At 41.1% G+C, this 17,941-nt stretch overlaps 2 non-coding genes across 2 annotated transcripts; both read right to left on the bottom strand.

Annotated features, from left to right (window-relative positions):
* Nucleotides 1-1,559: 1,559 nt before the first annotated feature.
* On the bottom strand, nucleotides 1,560-1,743 carry LOC140310476 (U2 spliceosomal RNA). The gene has a single exon (XR_011916542.1). It is a non-coding gene; the product is annotated as a U2 spliceosomal RNA (small nuclear RNA).
* Nucleotides 1,744-2,051: 308 nt separating this feature from the next.
* On the bottom strand, nucleotides 2,052-2,165 carry LOC140310844 (U5 spliceosomal RNA). The gene has a single exon (XR_011916877.1). It is a non-coding gene; the product is annotated as a U5 spliceosomal RNA (small nuclear RNA).
* Between the last annotated feature and the right edge of the window lie 15,776 nt (nucleotides 2,166-17,941).

Below are 17,941 nucleotides of genomic sequence, written 5' to 3'. Positions count from 1 at the left end.
TAAGCTTACTGACTGTTTTAAAACCATGCATCCCAGAGAGGAGGGCTTCACCTGGTTTAGTCATGATGGCACCAGAGCCTCTCGCATTGATTATTTCTTTACTAGAGATTGCTCACCCACTGATGTTAGATTAACCCCTGTTTTCTTTTCAGACCACCTTATGCTCTCCTGCACCCTTTCACCCCCTTCTGGTGTGACGGTAGGAAGTGGTGGGAAATGGTGAAGGAAACGACCCAGACTTTTTTTAAACAGCAAGGTAAACGTAAAAAAAGGAAAGAGAATAGATGTATGATGGCACTACAGAAACGCTTACAGCGCTACTTTAATCTAAATCAGTGTGGCATAGACTTTAAAGAAGAAATCAAAAATGTCAAAAAGGAAATGTCAGTTTTAGCAGAAATAAAGAGTAAAGGAATTTTTGTAAGAAGCAGGGAGCAGGAAATTGAGGAAGGTGAAAAATGCACACGGTACTTTTTTAAGAAAGTTATAAATAAAAAGGAGTGTATTCAAAATCTAAAAAGAGAAGATGGGTTTTTAACAAAATCCACACAAGAGATAATTGAAACTGTACATACCTTTTATAGTAACATGTACAAAGAGAAACCAGTGCACTTGGAAACATCGGCAGAAATTTTAAAATTCGTTGACAAAACCGTAAAAGAGAATGCACACTTGACACAGGATTTTACTGCTTTAGAGTTAAAAAAAATGCCTAACAGGTTTTAAGAGAAGTCGAGCTCCGGGTTTAGACGGGCTTCCTGCAGAATTATATCTGACCTATTGGGACCTTTTATCATCAGACATTTTAGATGCTTTTAAAGATTTTGAAAACCTCGACCGACTGCCTGACAGTTTTAGAGTGGGAATAGTGACTCTACTTTATAAAAAAAATGATAAGACTGACCTAAAGAATTGGAGGCCCATCACACTTTTAAACTTTGACTGTAAACTTTTTAGCAAGGTTTTAGCGACACGGATGTCCTCTGTTTTAGAGGAGGTAATTCACCCAGACCAGGCTTGTGCCATCTCAGGGAGACAACTCACCGACAGCCTCGTACTGATTCGAGACATCATTGATTACGCTAGAGACAGAAACACCCGGCTTGTCATCTTAAATTTAGACTTTGAAAAAGCATTTGATCGGGTCTCGCATCAATATCTCTTTCAGGTGTTGCAGCCATCGAATAGGGGCCGATTGTTCCTACTTGGTGAGCTTTGCTTGGTTGAGACGCTTGCTCCCCCCCCTTGCTCCTCGGCTGACCAAGTAGGAACAATCGGGCCCTATTCGATGGCTGCCTTGTCTTTTACTCTGTGCAAAAGACAAGGCAGCCACAAACACCACGGGAACACCGTATTGAGGCTTTGTTCTGACCACTCATTCGGTGTTGCGTTTCTTTCAAGCAATTCTCCCGGTTAGCCCGCACTCGGCTCGCTCCCAGAGCCGTGTTAAAGTCTACTTCGCATTCACTCTCTTTTCTCAGCAGATTAAAAGAAAGTTTCATCTTGGGCTCCCTGAAACTTCCATCCTGCACCGCTGTTTGCTTTTTCACAAGAGCAGAGGAGAGCGCACCATTCCCAGCGGCGCTGCAGTACTGGGTCGATGCTTGGAGTGAACGGAGCAAGCTTCTTTTTCAACTCCTCTTCTTAAAAATCCATTTAATATGTAGTCCTCGTATAGAGGACATATTAAACTGATAGGAACAGATACTACACTTGATCTTAGCCAAAAGGCCGAGAAGCGATAACTGTCCACTGTTTCAGGTCCGAGGGCCCTTGCTGGCACAATGCGCACTTGTAGCAGTGTTCTTTTTATGGCCATAGGTGGCCAGAGTTTCACGTTGCACCTCCGCCCACCCGCTGCACTGAGCACTCTTCAGCCCTTTTAAATGGTATAACTTTGCACTCCCGCATGCTCCAGCAAGCACCATTAAAGCAACAACTTTGCACTCCAGCTTCGAACATCGGCACAGTCGCAACAAGTAAGGCGACTCTACTCAGAGAAGTCACTCTGCACAGTAACAAGATTTCTTTTGCACAGACAGAAAGGGCTTCACCCGCAAAGGTAAAGCCTGCCAAAAATAGAAACAACTCATTAGTGCTGCTCTCCACGGAAGTCTTTAGTAAAAGGCGAAAGACTTGTAATGTTATAAAGAAAACCAGAGTACGATTATCCGTCACTGCGGAAGCAGGGCATCAGGCTAGTTGGCATAGCCACCTTCCCCATGGTGAGCTTTGCTTGGTTGAGACGCTTGCTCCCCCCCCTTGCTCCTCGGCTGACCAAGTAGGAACAATCGGGCCCTATTCGATGGCTGCCTTGTCTTTTACTCTGTGCAAAAGACAAGGCAGCAACAAAAACACCACGGGAACACCGTATTGAGGCTTTGTTCTGACCGCTCATTCGGTGTCGCGCTTCTTTCAAGCAATTCTCCCGGTTAGCCCACACTCGGCTCGCTCCCAGAGCCGTGTTAAAGTCTACTTCGCTTTCACTCTCTTTTCTCAGCAGACTCTTGGGATTGTATCTATAAAATGAATTCCTTCACTCAAACTATGTTAAAACTGCTTTGTACTTCATATTTACCATGTCTAGAAAGATTTAAACTAAAAAAACAACGTTGTAGTTTGCAGTAAAAGAAAGAGCAAATCTAAAGTTTCAGGAATCCGAGAATAAGCTTTCTTTCATGAGTTCGTCACGATTTCGGATTTTGCTATAAAATTAATTCCTTCACTCAAACTAAATTAAAACTGCTAAACCGCTAATCTGTTACATGTAAGGCAGATGTCAAATTCACCGAAATAGGATCTAAGAGTATTCGGCCAATCGAGCTGTAGCAGCTTTGGTAAAAGAGTATAAGTTGAAGAGTTTGTGAATAAAGGTGTGCGCACACATAGTGAGCTGTAGGAAAATAGGCAGGGAGCAATGCCGGCTGGGGTATATGTTCTTGTATGTTGTCTGACTGTTTGATTTGAATGTGTTGTGTAAGTGTCCTGTTGAATGTTACATGTTTGGGCTTTGACACTTCACTGTGGTTGTTAACTGTGTGGTGTGTCCTGAAATTTTATATGTTTGGGCTCTGCGACATGCTTAATGCTTGTCAGTAGCTACCCACTTATTCATATATAGAAACTGACAACATAAGAAGTCTGGACATACTTTGATAGTAGTTGTAGAAGTATCCTTATTGATAATAGATAAACTAATTCATAGTGATAGAACAGTAGATGAACAGGTGCCTGCACATGTCTCACGAAAATAAAATGGGTGTATGATTGCTGACGGCAGAGCAATACTGCCAAACTTATGAGTTCTTGTGGCAAACTTGATTCAGTGTCTTGACGTGTATACGCTGTTTCGCTGACTTGATTGTCACAAGAAACAAAGTGTGTTTGATAAGATCCGACCATTTTATTACGGGAGGATCAGTATGTATGGATTCTGATGTGACTGATAAACCCATTCGTATCTTAAGCATAATCTAATACGTGAGACAACGCCCTGGCACACAATCAAAAAAAAAAAGAGAGAGAGCGGTTTTGTGTCCCCACAGTCCATAATGTAGAAAAAATCCTTTCTGATTTGGTGTGTGTGCTCACAGTGCAGAGTGTAGAGAAAAGAGAGAAAATAAAGCCGTTTTGGTGTCATGGGTGTTGTGACTTACACACACACATTTCTGAATTGAGAAAGGAAATTCTTTTAGAGGAAGCAGTAGAGTTTAGATCCCACATTTGTTGATAGGCATTCATTTATTTCTTCACTTCTGATGAAGTTTCAACAATAAACAACAAACTTTGTATTATGAGAAAGAACCAGACTCATTCTTCAGGAATCCGAAAATAAGCTCTATTTTACGAGTTATGCACGAATTCGGATTCTCCTATAAAACGAATTCCTTAACTCAAACCAAGTTAAGACTGCTTTGTCCTTCATATTTATTCATGTCTAATCAAGTTTCAACGATAAACAACGTTGTACTTTGTAGAATGAGAAAGAACTTCTTCAGCAATAAGCATCTCTCGACATATGACGAAATACAGATTTTGCTATAAAATTAATTTCTTCTATCAGCCTGACTTAAAACTGTTTGTCCTCCTTATTTATCCACTTCAAATCAAGTATCAACAATTAAAAAAAATTTGTAGTTTGAGAAAGATCAACTTAATCTTCAGCAATCAGTATAAAAAGAGGGTAAGAAAAGGTGCAAATGCCAACCATACATCACTAAAAGGTGGAGCGGAAGTATTCGGCTGCAAGTAGGTGTGAATGTTCGACCATAATTTGTAAAAAGCGGGTAAGAAAAGGTTCGAATGCCCGACTATATATTAACCAAATCAGGAGAGGTCTTCGGATAAGAGTGGGTGAGAATTTCCAACCATAATCTATAAAATGCGGTGAAAAAAAGGTGTGAATGTCCGACTATATTTGGTGAAAAGCAGGTGAAGCAAGGTCTGAATGCCCAAACTTACATCACAAAAAGGGAGATCAGAGGTGTTTGGCTGCAAGAAGGCCATAGTTTGCCAAAAGTGGGTAAGCTGCGAATGACCGACTAAATATCAACAAAAGTGGGGGCGGAGGTCTTCGGATGCAAGTGGGTATGAATATCCCACCATACAAGTATGCTGGAGAGGAAGCTGTGAATGGCCGACCATCGTAAAAAGTGGGTGAGAAAAGGTGCGAATGTCCAACCATACATGATCAAAACAGGGAGCGGAGGTGTTTGGCTGCGACAAGGTGTGTATGTCCACCCATAGTTAATGAAAAGCGGGCAACAAGTAGGTTTGAATGCCCAACAATACATGATCAAAATTAGGAGTGGATGTGTTCGGCTACAAGAAGGTTGAATGTCTGACCATAGTTTGTAAAAAGCGTGTAAGAAAAGGTTCGAATGCCCGAACATACACCATCAAAGGAGGGAGCGGAGGTGTTCCGCTGTAAGAAGGTGTGAATGTCCGACCATAGTTGGTAAAAAGCAGGTAAGAAAAGGTTAAAATACCCGACTGTACACAATCAGTAGCGGGAGCAGAGTTGTTCCGCTACTAAAAGGTGTGAAAGTCCGACCATGGTTTGTAAAAAGCGGGTAAGAAAAGGTGCGAATGCCCGACAATGTATGATCAAAAGAGGGAGCGGAGGTTTTCGGCTGAAAGAAGGTCTGAATGTCCATCTATAATTTGTAAAAATCGGGGAAGAAAAGGCTCGAAATCCCAACTATACACCATCAACAGCTGGAGCGGAGGTGTTCAGCTGCAAGAAGGTCTGAATGTCCATCAAAAATTGCTAGAAAACATGGAAGAGAATTTTCGAATATCAAACCGCACATGATCATAAGCGGGAGAGGAGGTGTTCAAATGCAAGAAGGTGTGAATGTCCACCCATAATTACTGCAAAATGGGTAAGAAAAGGTACGAATGCCCAACCATACATCATCAAAAGCAGGAGTGGATGTGTTCGGCTACAAGAAGGTTTTAATGTCCGACCATAGCTTGTAAAAAGCGGGTAAGAAAAGTTTCGAATGCCCGAACATACACCATCAAAAGAGGGAGCGGAGGTGTTCCACTGTAAGAAGGTGTGAATGTCCGACCATAGTTAGTAAAAAGCGGGTAAGAAAAGGTGAAAATACCCGACTGTACACAATCAATAGCGGGAGCGGAGATGTTCGGCTACGAAAAGGTGTGAAAGTCCGACCATGGTTTGTAAAAAGCGGGTAAAAAAAGGTGCGAATACCCGACAATGTATGATCAAAAGAGGGAGCGGAGGATTTCGGCTGCAAGAAGGTCTGAATGTTCAACAATAATTTGTAAAAACCAGGGAAGAAAAGGCTCGAAAGCCCAACTATACACCATCAAAAGCGGGAGCGGAGGTCTTCAGCTTCAAGAAGGTGTGAATGTCCATCAATTATTGCTAGACAACATGAAAGAAAATTTTCGAATATCAAACCACACATGATCATAAGCGGGAGAGGAGGTGTTCAGCTGCAAGAAGGTGTAAATTTCCACCCATAGTTTGTAAAAAATGGGTAAGAAAAGGTGCGAATGCCCAACCACACATCATCCAAAGCAGGAGTGGATGTGTTCGGCTACAAGAAGGTTTGAATGTCTGACCATAGTTTGTAAAAGGCGGGTAAGAAAAGGTTCGAATGCTCGAACATACACCATCAAAAGAGGGAGCGGAGGTGTTCCGCTGTAAGAAGGTGTGAATGTCCGACCATAGTTGGTAAAAAGCGGGTATGAAAAGGTTAAAATTCCCAACTGTAGACAATAAAAAGAGGGAGCGGAGTTGTTCAGCTACAAGAAGGTGTGAAAGTCCGACCATGGTTTGTAAAAAGCGGGTAAGAAAATGCTCGTATGCCCAAATATACAACATCAAAAGCGGAAGTGGAGGTGTTCGGCTTCAAGAAGACGTTAACGTCCGTCCAAAGTTTGTAAAAAGCAGTTAAGAAAAGGTTTGAATATCCAACCAAACATAATCAAAAGCGGGAGTAGAGCTGTTCGACTGCAAGTAGGTGTGAATGTCCAGCCATAATTACTCAAAAACGGGTAAGAAAAGGTAGTATTGCCAGACCATACATGATCAAAACAGGGAGCGGAGGTGGTTCTGCTGCAAGGTGTGAATGTCTGACAAAAGTTTTGAAAAAGCAGTTAAGAAAAGGTTCGAATATCCAACCAAACATAATCAAAAGCGGGAGCAGAGCTGTTTGACTGCAAGTAGGTGTGAATGTCAGATCATAATTTGTAAAAAAGGTGATGATAAAGGGTCAGAATGCCCAACTATACACCATCAAATACGGGAGCGGAGCTGTTCGGCTGTGAGTAGGTGTGAATCTCCAGCCATAATTGCTGAAAAATGTGTTAGAAAAGGTAAGAATGCTGGTCCATACATGATCAAACCAGGGAGCGGAGGTGGTTCAGCTGCAAGAAGGTGTGAATGTCCGACTAAAGTTTATAAAAAGCGGGTAAGACAAGGTGCGAATGCTCGACAATGTATGATCAAAAGAGGGAGCGGAGGTTTTCGGCTGCAAGAAGGTCTGAATGTCCACCCATTATTCCTGAAAAATGGGTAAAAAAAAAGGGTGTGAATGCCCAATCATACATCATCAAAAGCAGGAGTGGATGTGTTCGGCTGCAAGAAGTTCTGAATGTCCAACCATAATTTTTAAAAACCGGGGAAAAGAAGGCTCGAAAGGCCGACTATACACCATCAAAACTGGGAGTGGAGGTGTTCGGCTGCAAGAAGGTGTGAATGTCAGATCATAATTTGTAAAAAGCGGGTAAGAAAAGGTAAGAATGCCCAACCATAAATGATCAAAAGCGGCGGCACAGATGTTGGGCTGGTATTTATCAATGTCAAGATAGATTTCACCAAAAGACAACGTTGTACATTGCAGTAAAAGAAAGAGCAAATCTAAAGTTTCAGGAATGCGAGTATAAGCTTGCTTTCATGAGTTCTGCACGATTTCGGATTTTATGTGTAAAATGAATTCATTTACTCAAACCAAGTTAAAACTGCTTTTTCCTTAATATTTATCAATGTCTAGATCGACTTCAGCAAAGAACAACATTGTATTTTGCAGTAGAAGAAAGAGCAACACTGAAGGATCAGGAATCCAAGAATAAGCTTATTTTCATACATTCTGCATGATTTGGGATTTTATGTATAAAATGAATTCCTTCACTCAAACCAAGTGAAAACTGCTTTTTCATTCATATTTATCAATGTCTAGATCGATTTCAACAAAGACCAACATTGGATTTTGCAGTAGAAGAAAGAAAAACACTGAAGGATCAGGAATCCGAGAATAAGCTTCTTTTCATACGTTCTGCATGATTTGGGATTTTATGTATAAAATGAATTCCTTTACTCAAACCAAGTTAAAACGGCTTTGTCCTTCATATGTACCTATTTCTACATATATTTCAAGGATAAACATCCTCATATTACCCTGAATGAGAAAGAACCACACTTGTGATTAAGCCATACGCCCCTTTTGAGGAGTTCTGCATGATTTGGGATCTATAAAAATAATTCCTTCACTCAAACTATGTTAAAACGGCTTTTACCTTCATATTTATCAATGTCTCGATAGATTTAAACAAAAAAAACCAACGTTGTACTTTGCAGTAAAAGAAAGAGCAAATCAAAAGTTTTAGGAATCCGAGAATAAGCTTATTTTCATGAGTTCTGCACGATTTCGGATTTTATGTATAAAATGAATTTATTCACTCAAACCAAGTTAAAACTGCTTTTTCATTCATATATATCAATGTCTAGATTGACTTCAACAAAGAGCAACATTGTATTTTGCAGTAGAAGAAAGAGCAACACTGAAGGATCAGGAATCCGAGAATAAGCTTATTTTCATACGTTCTGCATGATTTGGGATTTTATGTATAAAATGAATTCCTTCACTCAAACCGAGTGAAAACTGCTTTGTCCTTCCATATTTATCAATGTCGAGATAGATTTAAACAAAACAAAAAACCACATTGTACTTTGCAATGTAAGAAAGAGCAACACTGAAGGATCAGGAATCCGAGAATAAGCTTATTTTCATACGTTCTGCATGATTTGGGATTTTATGTATAAAATGAATTCTTTCACTTCCTTCATATTTATCAATGTCTAGATCGACTTCCACAAAGAACAACATTGTATTTTGCAGTAGAAGAAAGAGCAACACTGAAGTATCAGGAATCCAAGAATAAACTTATTTTCTTATGGGCAAGTGGGAACTGCTTTGTCCTTCATATTTATCAATGTGTAGATGGATTTCAACTTCTTCTACTGCAAAGTCCAATGTTTTTCTTTGTTGAAGTCGATCTAGACATTGATAAATATGGAAGGACAAAGCAGTTTTAACTTGGTTTGAGCAAAGCAATAATCAAACCTTTTCTTAACTGCTTTTTACATATTTTGGTTGGACGTTCACACCTTCTTGTAGCTGAACACATCCACTCCTGCTTTTGATGATGTATGGTTGGGCATTCACACCTTTTTTTTGCCCATTTTTCAGGAATTATGGGAGGACATTCACACCTTCTTGCAGCTGAACACCTCTGCTCCCGCTTTTGATGATGTATAGTCAGGCTTTCGAGCCTTTTCTTATCCGTTTTTTCCAAATTATGGTTGGACATTCAGACCTTGCAGCCGAACACCTCCGCTCTCTCTTTTGATCATGTATGGTCTGGCAATACTACCTTTTCTTACCCGTTTGTGAGTAATTATGGCTGGACATTCACACCTTTTTGCAGTCGAACAGCTCTGCTCCCGCTTTTGATTATGTTTGGTTGGATATTCGAACCTTTTCTTAACTGCTTTTTACAAACTTTGTCGGACGTTCACACCTTCTTGCAGCGAACACCTCCGCTTCCGCTTTTTATGGTATATATTCGGGCATTCGAACCTTTTCTTACCCGCTTTTTACCAACTATGGTCGGACATTCACACCTTCTTGTAGCCAAACACATCCGCTCCCGCTATTGATTGTGTACAGTCGGGCATTCAAACCTTTTCTTACCCGCTTTTTACAAACTATGCTCGGACATTCAAACCTTCTTGTAGCCGAACACATCCACTCCTGCTTTTGATGATGTATGGTTGGGCATTCTCACCTTTTCTCACACGCTTTTTGCAAACTATGGTCGGCTATTCACATCTTCCTCTCCACCATACTTGTATGGTGGGATATTCACACCCACTTGCATCCGAAGACCTCCGCCCCAAATTTTGTTGATATTTAGTCGGACATTGGCACCTTTGGCAAACTATGGCCTTCTTGCAGCCAAACACCTCTGATCTCGCTTTTGATGATGTAAGGTTGGGCATTCAGACCTTGCTTCACCTGCTTTTCACCAAATATAGTCGGACATTCACACCTTCTTGCAGCCGAACACTTCCGCTCCACCTTTTAGTGTTCTATCACACCTTTTTTTTCACCGCATTTTATAGATTATGGTTGGAAATTCTCAACCACTCTCATCCGAAGACCTCTCCTCCCGCTTTTGTTAATATATTTGAACTTTAGTCAGACATTCACACCTTCTTGCAGCTGAACCACCTCCGCTCCCTGTTTTGATCATGTATGGTCTGGCAATACTACCTTTTCTTACCCGTTTGTGAGTAATTATGGCTGGACATTCACACCTACTTGCAGCCGAACACCACCTCTCTCGCTTTTGATGATGTATGGACCAGCATTCTTACCTTTTCAAAAACATTTGTCAGCAATTATGGTGGGAGATTCACACCTACTCACAGCCGAACAACTCCGCTCCCGCATTTGATGGTGTATAGTCGGGCATTCTCACCCTTTTTCATCAGCTTTTTGCAAATTATGAATTGACATTCACACCTACTTGCAGTCTAACAGCTCTGGTCCCGCTTTTGATTATGTTTGGACGGATATTCGAACCTTTTCTTAACTGCTTTTTACAAACTTTGGTCGGACGTTCACACCTTCTTGTAGCCGAACACATGCACTCCTGCTTTTGATGATGTATGGTTGGGCATTCGCACCTTTTTTTACCCATTTTTCAGGTATTATGGGTGGACATTCATACCTTCTTGCAGCTGAACACCTCCTATCCCACTTTTGATTGTGTACAGTCAGGTATTTTAACCTTTTCTTACCCGCTTTTTACCAACTATGGTCGGACATTCACAACGTCTTACAGCGGAACACCTCTGCTCCCTCTTTTGATGATGTATGGTTAGGCATTCGCACCTTTTCATACCCATTTTTCAGTAATTATGGGTGGACATTCACACCTTCTTGCAGCTGATCCTATGATCATGTGCGGTTTGATATTCGAAAATTTTCTTTCATGTTTTCTAGCAATTATTGATGGACATTCAGACCTTCTTGCAGCTGAACACCTCCGCTCCCGCTTTTGATGGTGTATAGTCGGGCTTTCGAGCCTTTTCTTCCCCGGTTTTTACAAATTATGGTTGGACATTCAGACCTTCTTGCAGCCGAAAACCTCCACTCCCTCTTTTGATCATACATTGTCGGGCATTCGCACCTTTTCTTACCTGCTTTTTACAAACCATTGTTGGACTTTCACACCTTTTACTAGCCGAACAACTCCGCTCCCGCTATTAATTGTGTACAGTTGGGTATTTTAACCTTTTCGCTCCCTGTTTTGATTATGTATGGTTTGACATTCGCACCTTCTCTCACCCGCCTTTTACTATGGTCGGCCATTCACAGCTTCCTCTCCACCATACTTGTATGGTGGGATATTCACACCCACTTGCATCCGAAGACCTCCGCCCCAAATTTTGTTGATATTTAGTCGGTCATTCACACCTTACCCGCTTTTGGCAGACTATGGCCTTCTTGCAGCCAAACACCTCTGATCTCCCTTTTGATGATGTAAGGTTGGGCATTCAGACCTTGCTTCACCTGCTTTTCACCAAATATAGTCAGACATTCACACCTTCTTGCAGCCGAACACTTCCGCTCCACCTTTTAGTGTTCTATGGGGCATTCACACTTTTTTTTTCACCGCATTTTATAGATTATGGTTGGAAATTCTCACCCACTCTCATCCGAAGACCTCTCCTCCCGCTTTTGTTAATATATAGTCGGGCATTCGAACCTTTTCTTACCCACTTTTTACAAATTATGGTCGGACATTCACACCTACTTGCAGCCGAATACTTCCGCTCCACCTTTTAGGTATGTATGGTTGGCATTTGCACCTTTTCTTACCCTCTTTTTATACTGATTGTTGAAGATTAAGTTGTGCTTTCTGAAACTACAACATTTTTTTAATTGTTGAAAATTTATTCGAAGTGGATAAATTACGAGGACAAACAGTTTTAAGTCAGGCTGATAGAAGGAATTAATTTTATAGAAAAATCTGTACTTCGTCATATGTCGAGAGATGCTTATTGCTGAAGAAGTTCTTTCTCATTCTACAAAGTACAACGTTGTTTATCGTTGAAACTTGATTAGACATGAATAAATATGAAGGACAAAGCAGTCTTAACTTGGTTTGAGTTAAGGAATTCGTTTTATAGGAGAATCCGAATTCGTGCATAACTCGTAAAATAGAGCTTATTTTCGGATTCCTGAAGAATGAGTCTGGTTCTTTCTCATAATACAAAGTTTGTTGTTTATTGTTGAAACTTCATCAGAAGTGAAGAAATAAATGAATGCCTATCAACAAATGTGGGATCTAAACTCTAGTGCTTCCTCTAAAATAATTTCCTTTCTCAATTTAGAAATGTGTGTGTAAGTCACAACATCCGTGACACCAAAACGGCTTTCTTTTCTCTACACTCTGCACTATGAGCACACACACCAAATCAGAAAGGAATTTTTCTCTCTTTTCTACATAATGGACTGTGGGGACACAAAACCGCTCTCTCTTTTTTTTATTTTATTGTGTGCCAGGGTGTTGTCTCACGTATTAGATTATGCTTAAGATACGAATGGGTTTATCAGTCACATCAGAATCCATACATACTGATCCTCCCGTAATAAAATGGTCGGATCTTATCAAACACACTTTGTTTCTTGTGACAATCAAGTCAGCGAAACAGCGTATACACGTCAAGACACTGAATCAAGTTTGCCACAAGAACTCATAAGTTTGGCAGTACCTACTTTCCTTTATCCTTTTAATGGTTCTCACCTTCTCAACACTAAATGTGAGAAGTGTGAAATCAAAGACAAGAGCCCAGAGTATTTTATCCTTTTTAGACTCCATAAAATCAGATGTGTTTTTAATACAAGAATGTGGACTACCTTTTTTAAAAAACCATAAGTCACAACACCCGTGACACCAAAACGGCTTTCTTTTCTCTACACTCTGCACTATGAGCACACACACCAAATCAGAAAGGCTTTTTTCTCTCTTTTCTACAGTATGGACTGTGGGGACACAAAACCGCTCTCTCTTTTTTTTTTTTTTGATTGTGTGCCAGGGCGTTGTCTCACGTATTAGATTATGCTTAAGATACAAATGGGTTCATCAGTCACATCAGAATCCATACATACTGATCCTCCCGTAATAAAATGGTCGGATCTTATCAAACACACTTTGTTTCTTGTGACAATCAAGTCAGCGAAACAGCGTAGTCCTTCTTAGACTCCATAAAATCAGATGTGTTTTTAATACAAGAATGTGGACTACCTTTTTTAAAAAACCATAAGTCACAACACCCGTGACACCAAAACGGCTTTCTTTTCTCCACACTCTGCACTATGAGCACACAGAGTGGGAATAGTGACTCTACTTTATAGAAATGTGAAATCAAAGACAAGAGCCCAGAGTATTTTATCCTTCTTAGACTCCATAAAATCAGATGTGTTTTTAATACAAGAATGTGGACTACCTTTTTAAAAAAAACCATAGACAATGGGAGGAAATGTGGCCCCATTTATCGATATGGAGTGGCTCAAATCAAAATAAAAATGATGGTGTGGCCATTCTAATTAAAAATCCGCATGTTCTGGTGAAAGGTAGCACAGTGGTGAGAGACGGACGGGCACTTTTAGCACACTTGAATTTTATGGGGCAAGACTTTAACCTCTTAAATATTTATGGTTTCAATGGAAAAAATGAAATATATGACCTTTTAGAAGATATACAGCTTTACATGCTAGGGCAAGTACCTTTAGTTGTAGGAGGGGATTTTAACTGTATCTTGAGCAGGAAAGATAGAAAAAGAGCAGGGGTAGATTTTAAAGTGGATAAGACTTCGATTTTACTTCAGGGCATATGCAGGGATTTTAAGCTTACTGACTGTTTTAAAACCATGCATCCCAGAGAGGAGGGCTTCACCTGGTTTAGTCATGATGGTACCAGAGCCTCTCTCATTGATTATTTCTTTACTAGAGATTGCCCACCCACTGATGTTAGATTAACCCCTGTTTTCTTTTCAGACCACCTTATGTTCTCCTGCACCCTTTCACCCCCTTCTGGTGTGACGGTAGGAAGTGGTCTGTGGAAACTCAACTGTTCCCTGTTTGGAAGACATTGATACTTGGATTCCTGAAACTTTAGATTTGCTCTTTCTTTTACTGCAAAGTACAACGTTTTTTTTTTGTTTAAATCTTTCTAGACATGGTAAATATGAAGGACAAATCAGTTTTAACATAGTTTGAGTGAATTAATTCATTTAATAAGCAAGATCCCAAATCATGCAGAACTCACGAAAAGCTTTTTCTCGCTTTTCACTGCTTTTTACAAACTTTGGTCGGACGTTCACACCTTCTTGCATCCGAACACCTCCGCTTCCGCTTTTGATGATGTATATTCGGGCATTCGAACCTTTTCTTACCCGCTTTCTACAAACCATTGTCGGACTTTCACACCTTCTTGCGGCCGAACACCACCTCTCCCGCTTTTGATGATGTATAGTCCAGTATTCTTACCTTTTCTAACACATTTTTCTGCAATTATGGTCGGACATTCACACCTACTCACAGCTGAACACCTCCTCTCCCGCTTTTGATCATACAATGTCGGGCCATCGCTCCTTGTCTTACCAGCTTTTTACAAACTTTAGTCGAACATTCACACCTTCTTGCAGCTGAACACCTCCGCTCCCGCTTTTGATGATGTATAGTCGGGTTTTCGAGCCTTTTCTTACCCGGTTTTTACAAATTATGGTTGGACATTGAGACCCTGCAGCCGAACACCTCCGCTCCCTCTTTTGATCATACATTATCGGGCATTCGCACCTTGTCTTACCCGCTTTTTACAAACTATAGTCAGACATTCACACCTTGCAGCTGAACCTCCGCTCCCTGTTTTGATCATGTATGGTCTGGCAATACTACCTTTTATTACCCGTTTGTGAGTAATTATGGCTGGACATTCACACCTACTTGCAGTCGAACAGCTCTGCTCCCGCTTTTGATTGCGTTTGGTTGGATAGTCGAACCTTTTCTTACCCGCTTTTTACAAACCATGGTCGGACTTTAACACCTTCTTGTAGCCGAACAACTCCGCTCCCGCTATTGATTGTGTACAGTCGGGTATTTTAACCTTTTCTTACCCGCTTTTTACGAACTATGGTCAGACATTCACACCGTCTTACAGCGGAACACCTCCGCTCCCGCTTTTTATGGTGTATAGTCGGGCATTCGAACCTTCTATGGTAGGACATTCAAACCTTCTTGTATCCGAAAACCTCCGCTCTCTCTTTTGATCATAAATTGTCGGACATTCGCACCTTTTCTTACCCGCCTTTTACAAACCATGGTCGGACTTTCACACCTTCTTGTAGCCGAACACATCCGCTCCCGCTATTGATTGTGTACATTCGGGTATTTTAACCTTTTCTTACCCGCTTTTTACCAACTATGGTCGGACATTCACACCTTCGTACAGCGGAACACCTCCGCTCCCTCTTTTGATGGTGTATGTTCGGGCAGTCAAACCTTTTCTTACCCGCTTTTTCCAAACTTTGGTCGGCTATTCACAGCTTCCTCTCCACCATACTTGTATGATGGGATATTCACACCCACTTGCATCCGAAGACCTCCGCCCCAAATTTTGTTGATATTTAGTCGGACATTCGCACCTTACCCGCTTTTGGCAAACTATGGCCTTCTTGCAGCCAAACACCTCTGATCTCGCTTTTGATGATGTAAGGTTGGGCATTCAGACCTTGCTTCACCTGCTTTTCACCAAATATAGTCGGACATTCACACCTTCTTGCAGCCGAACACTTCCGCTCCACCTTTTAGTGTTCTATCACACCTTTTTTTTCACCGCATTTTATACATTATGGTTGGAAATTTTCAACCACTCTCATCCGAAGACCTCTCCTCCCGCTTTTGTTAATATATTTGAACTTTAGTCGGACATTCAAACCTTCTTGCAGCTGAACCACCTCCGCTCCCTGTTTTGATCATATATGGTCTGGCAATACTACCTTTTCTTACCGGTTTGTAAGTAATTATGGCTGGACATTCACACCTACTTGCAGCCGAACACCACCTCTCTCGCTTTTGATGATGTATGGACCAGCATTCTTACCTTTTCAAAAACATTTGTCAGCAATTATGGTGGGAGATTCACACCTACTTGCAGCCGAACACAACCTCTCTCGCTTTTGATGATGTATGGACCAGCATTCTTACCTTTTCTAACACATTTTTCAGCAATTATGGTCAGAGATTCACACCTACTCACAGCCGAACAACTCCGCTCCCGCATTTGATGGTGTATAGTCGGGCATTCTCACCCTTTCTCATCAGCTTTTTGCAAATTATGATCTGACATTCACACCTACTTGCAGTCGAACAGCTCTGCTCCCGCTTTTGATTATGTTTGGTTGGATATTCGAACCTTTTCTTAACTGCTTTTTACATATTTCGGTTGGACGTTCACACCTTCTTGTAGCCGAACACATCCACTCCTGCTTTTGATGATGTGTGGTTGGGCATTCACACCTTTTTTTTGCCCATTTTTCAGGAATTATGGGTGGACATTCACACCTTCTTGCAGCTGAACACCTCCTATCCCACTTATCATCATGTGCGGTTTGATTTTCGAAAAGTTTCTTTCATGTTTTCTAGCAATTATTGATGGACATTTAGACCTTCTTGCAGCTGAACACCTCCGCTCCTGCTTTTGATCATACATTGTCAGGCATTTTAACCTTGTCTTACCCACTTTTTACAAACTTTAGTCGAACAGTCACACCTTTTTGCAGCCGAACACCACCTCTCCCGCTTTTGATGATGTATGGTCCGGCATTCTTACCTTTTCTAACACATTTTTCAGCAATTATGGTTGAACATTCACACCTACTCAGAGCCGAACACCTCCGCTCCCGCATTTGATGGTGTATAGTCGGGCATTCACACCCTTTCTCATCAGCTTTTTGCAAATTATGATCTGACATTCACACCTGCTTTTGATAATGTATTGTTAGGCATTCGCACCTTTTTTTACTCATTTTTCAGGAATTGTGTGTGGACATTCACACTTACTTGCAGCCGAACACCACCTCTCTCCCTTTTGATGATATATGGACCGGCATTCTTACCTTTTCAAACACATTTTTAAGCAATTATGGTCGAAGATTTACAACTACTCACAGCCGAACAACTCCGCTCCCGCATTTGATGGTATATAGTCGGGCATTCTCACCCTTTCTCATCAGCTTTTTGCAAATTATGATCTGACATTCACACCTACTTGCAGTCGAACAGCTCTGCTACCGCTTTTGATTATGTTTGGTTGGATATTCGAACCTTTTCTTAACTGCTTTTTACAAACTTTGGTCGGACGTTCACACCTTCTTGTAGCCGAACACATGCACTCCTGCTTTTGATGATGTATGGTTGGGCATTCACACCGTTTTTTACCCATTTTTCAGGTATTATGGGTGGACATTCATACCTTCTTGCAGCTGAACACCTCCTCTCCCACTTATGATCATGTGCGGTTTGATTTTCCAAAATTGTCTTTCATGTTTTCTAGCAATTATTGATGGACATTTAGACCTTCTTGCAGCTGAACACCACCTCTTCCGCTTTTGATGATGTATGGACCGGCATTCTTACCTTTTCTAACACATTTTTCAGCAATTATGGTCGGAGATTCACACCTACTCACAGCCGAACAACTCAGCTACCGCATTTGATGATGTATAGTCGGGCATTCTCACCCTTTCTCATCAGCTTTTTGCAAATTATGATCTGACATTCACAACTACTTGCAGTCGAACAGCTCTGCTCCCGCTTTTGAATATGTTTGGTTAGATATTCTAACCTTTTCTTAACTACTTTTTACAAACTTTGGTCGGACGTTCACAATATCTTGCAGCCGAACACCTCCGCTTCCGCTTTTGATGGTGTATATTCGGGCATACGAACCTTTTCTTACCCGCTTTTTACAAACCATGGTGGGACTTTCACACCTTCTCTTAGCTGAACAACTCCGCTCCCTCTTTTGAATGTGTACAGTCGGGTATTTTAACCTT

This window comes from Leuresthes tenuis, unplaced genomic scaffold (assembly GCF_036924035.1).
Source record: "Leuresthes tenuis unplaced genomic scaffold, fLeuTen1.0.hap1 SCAF_6, whole genome shotgun sequence".
NCBI classification, from domain to species: Eukaryota; Metazoa; Chordata; class Actinopteri; order Atheriniformes; family Atherinopsidae; genus Leuresthes; species Leuresthes tenuis.
This window is presented reverse-complemented; position numbering and strand designations above follow the sequence as displayed.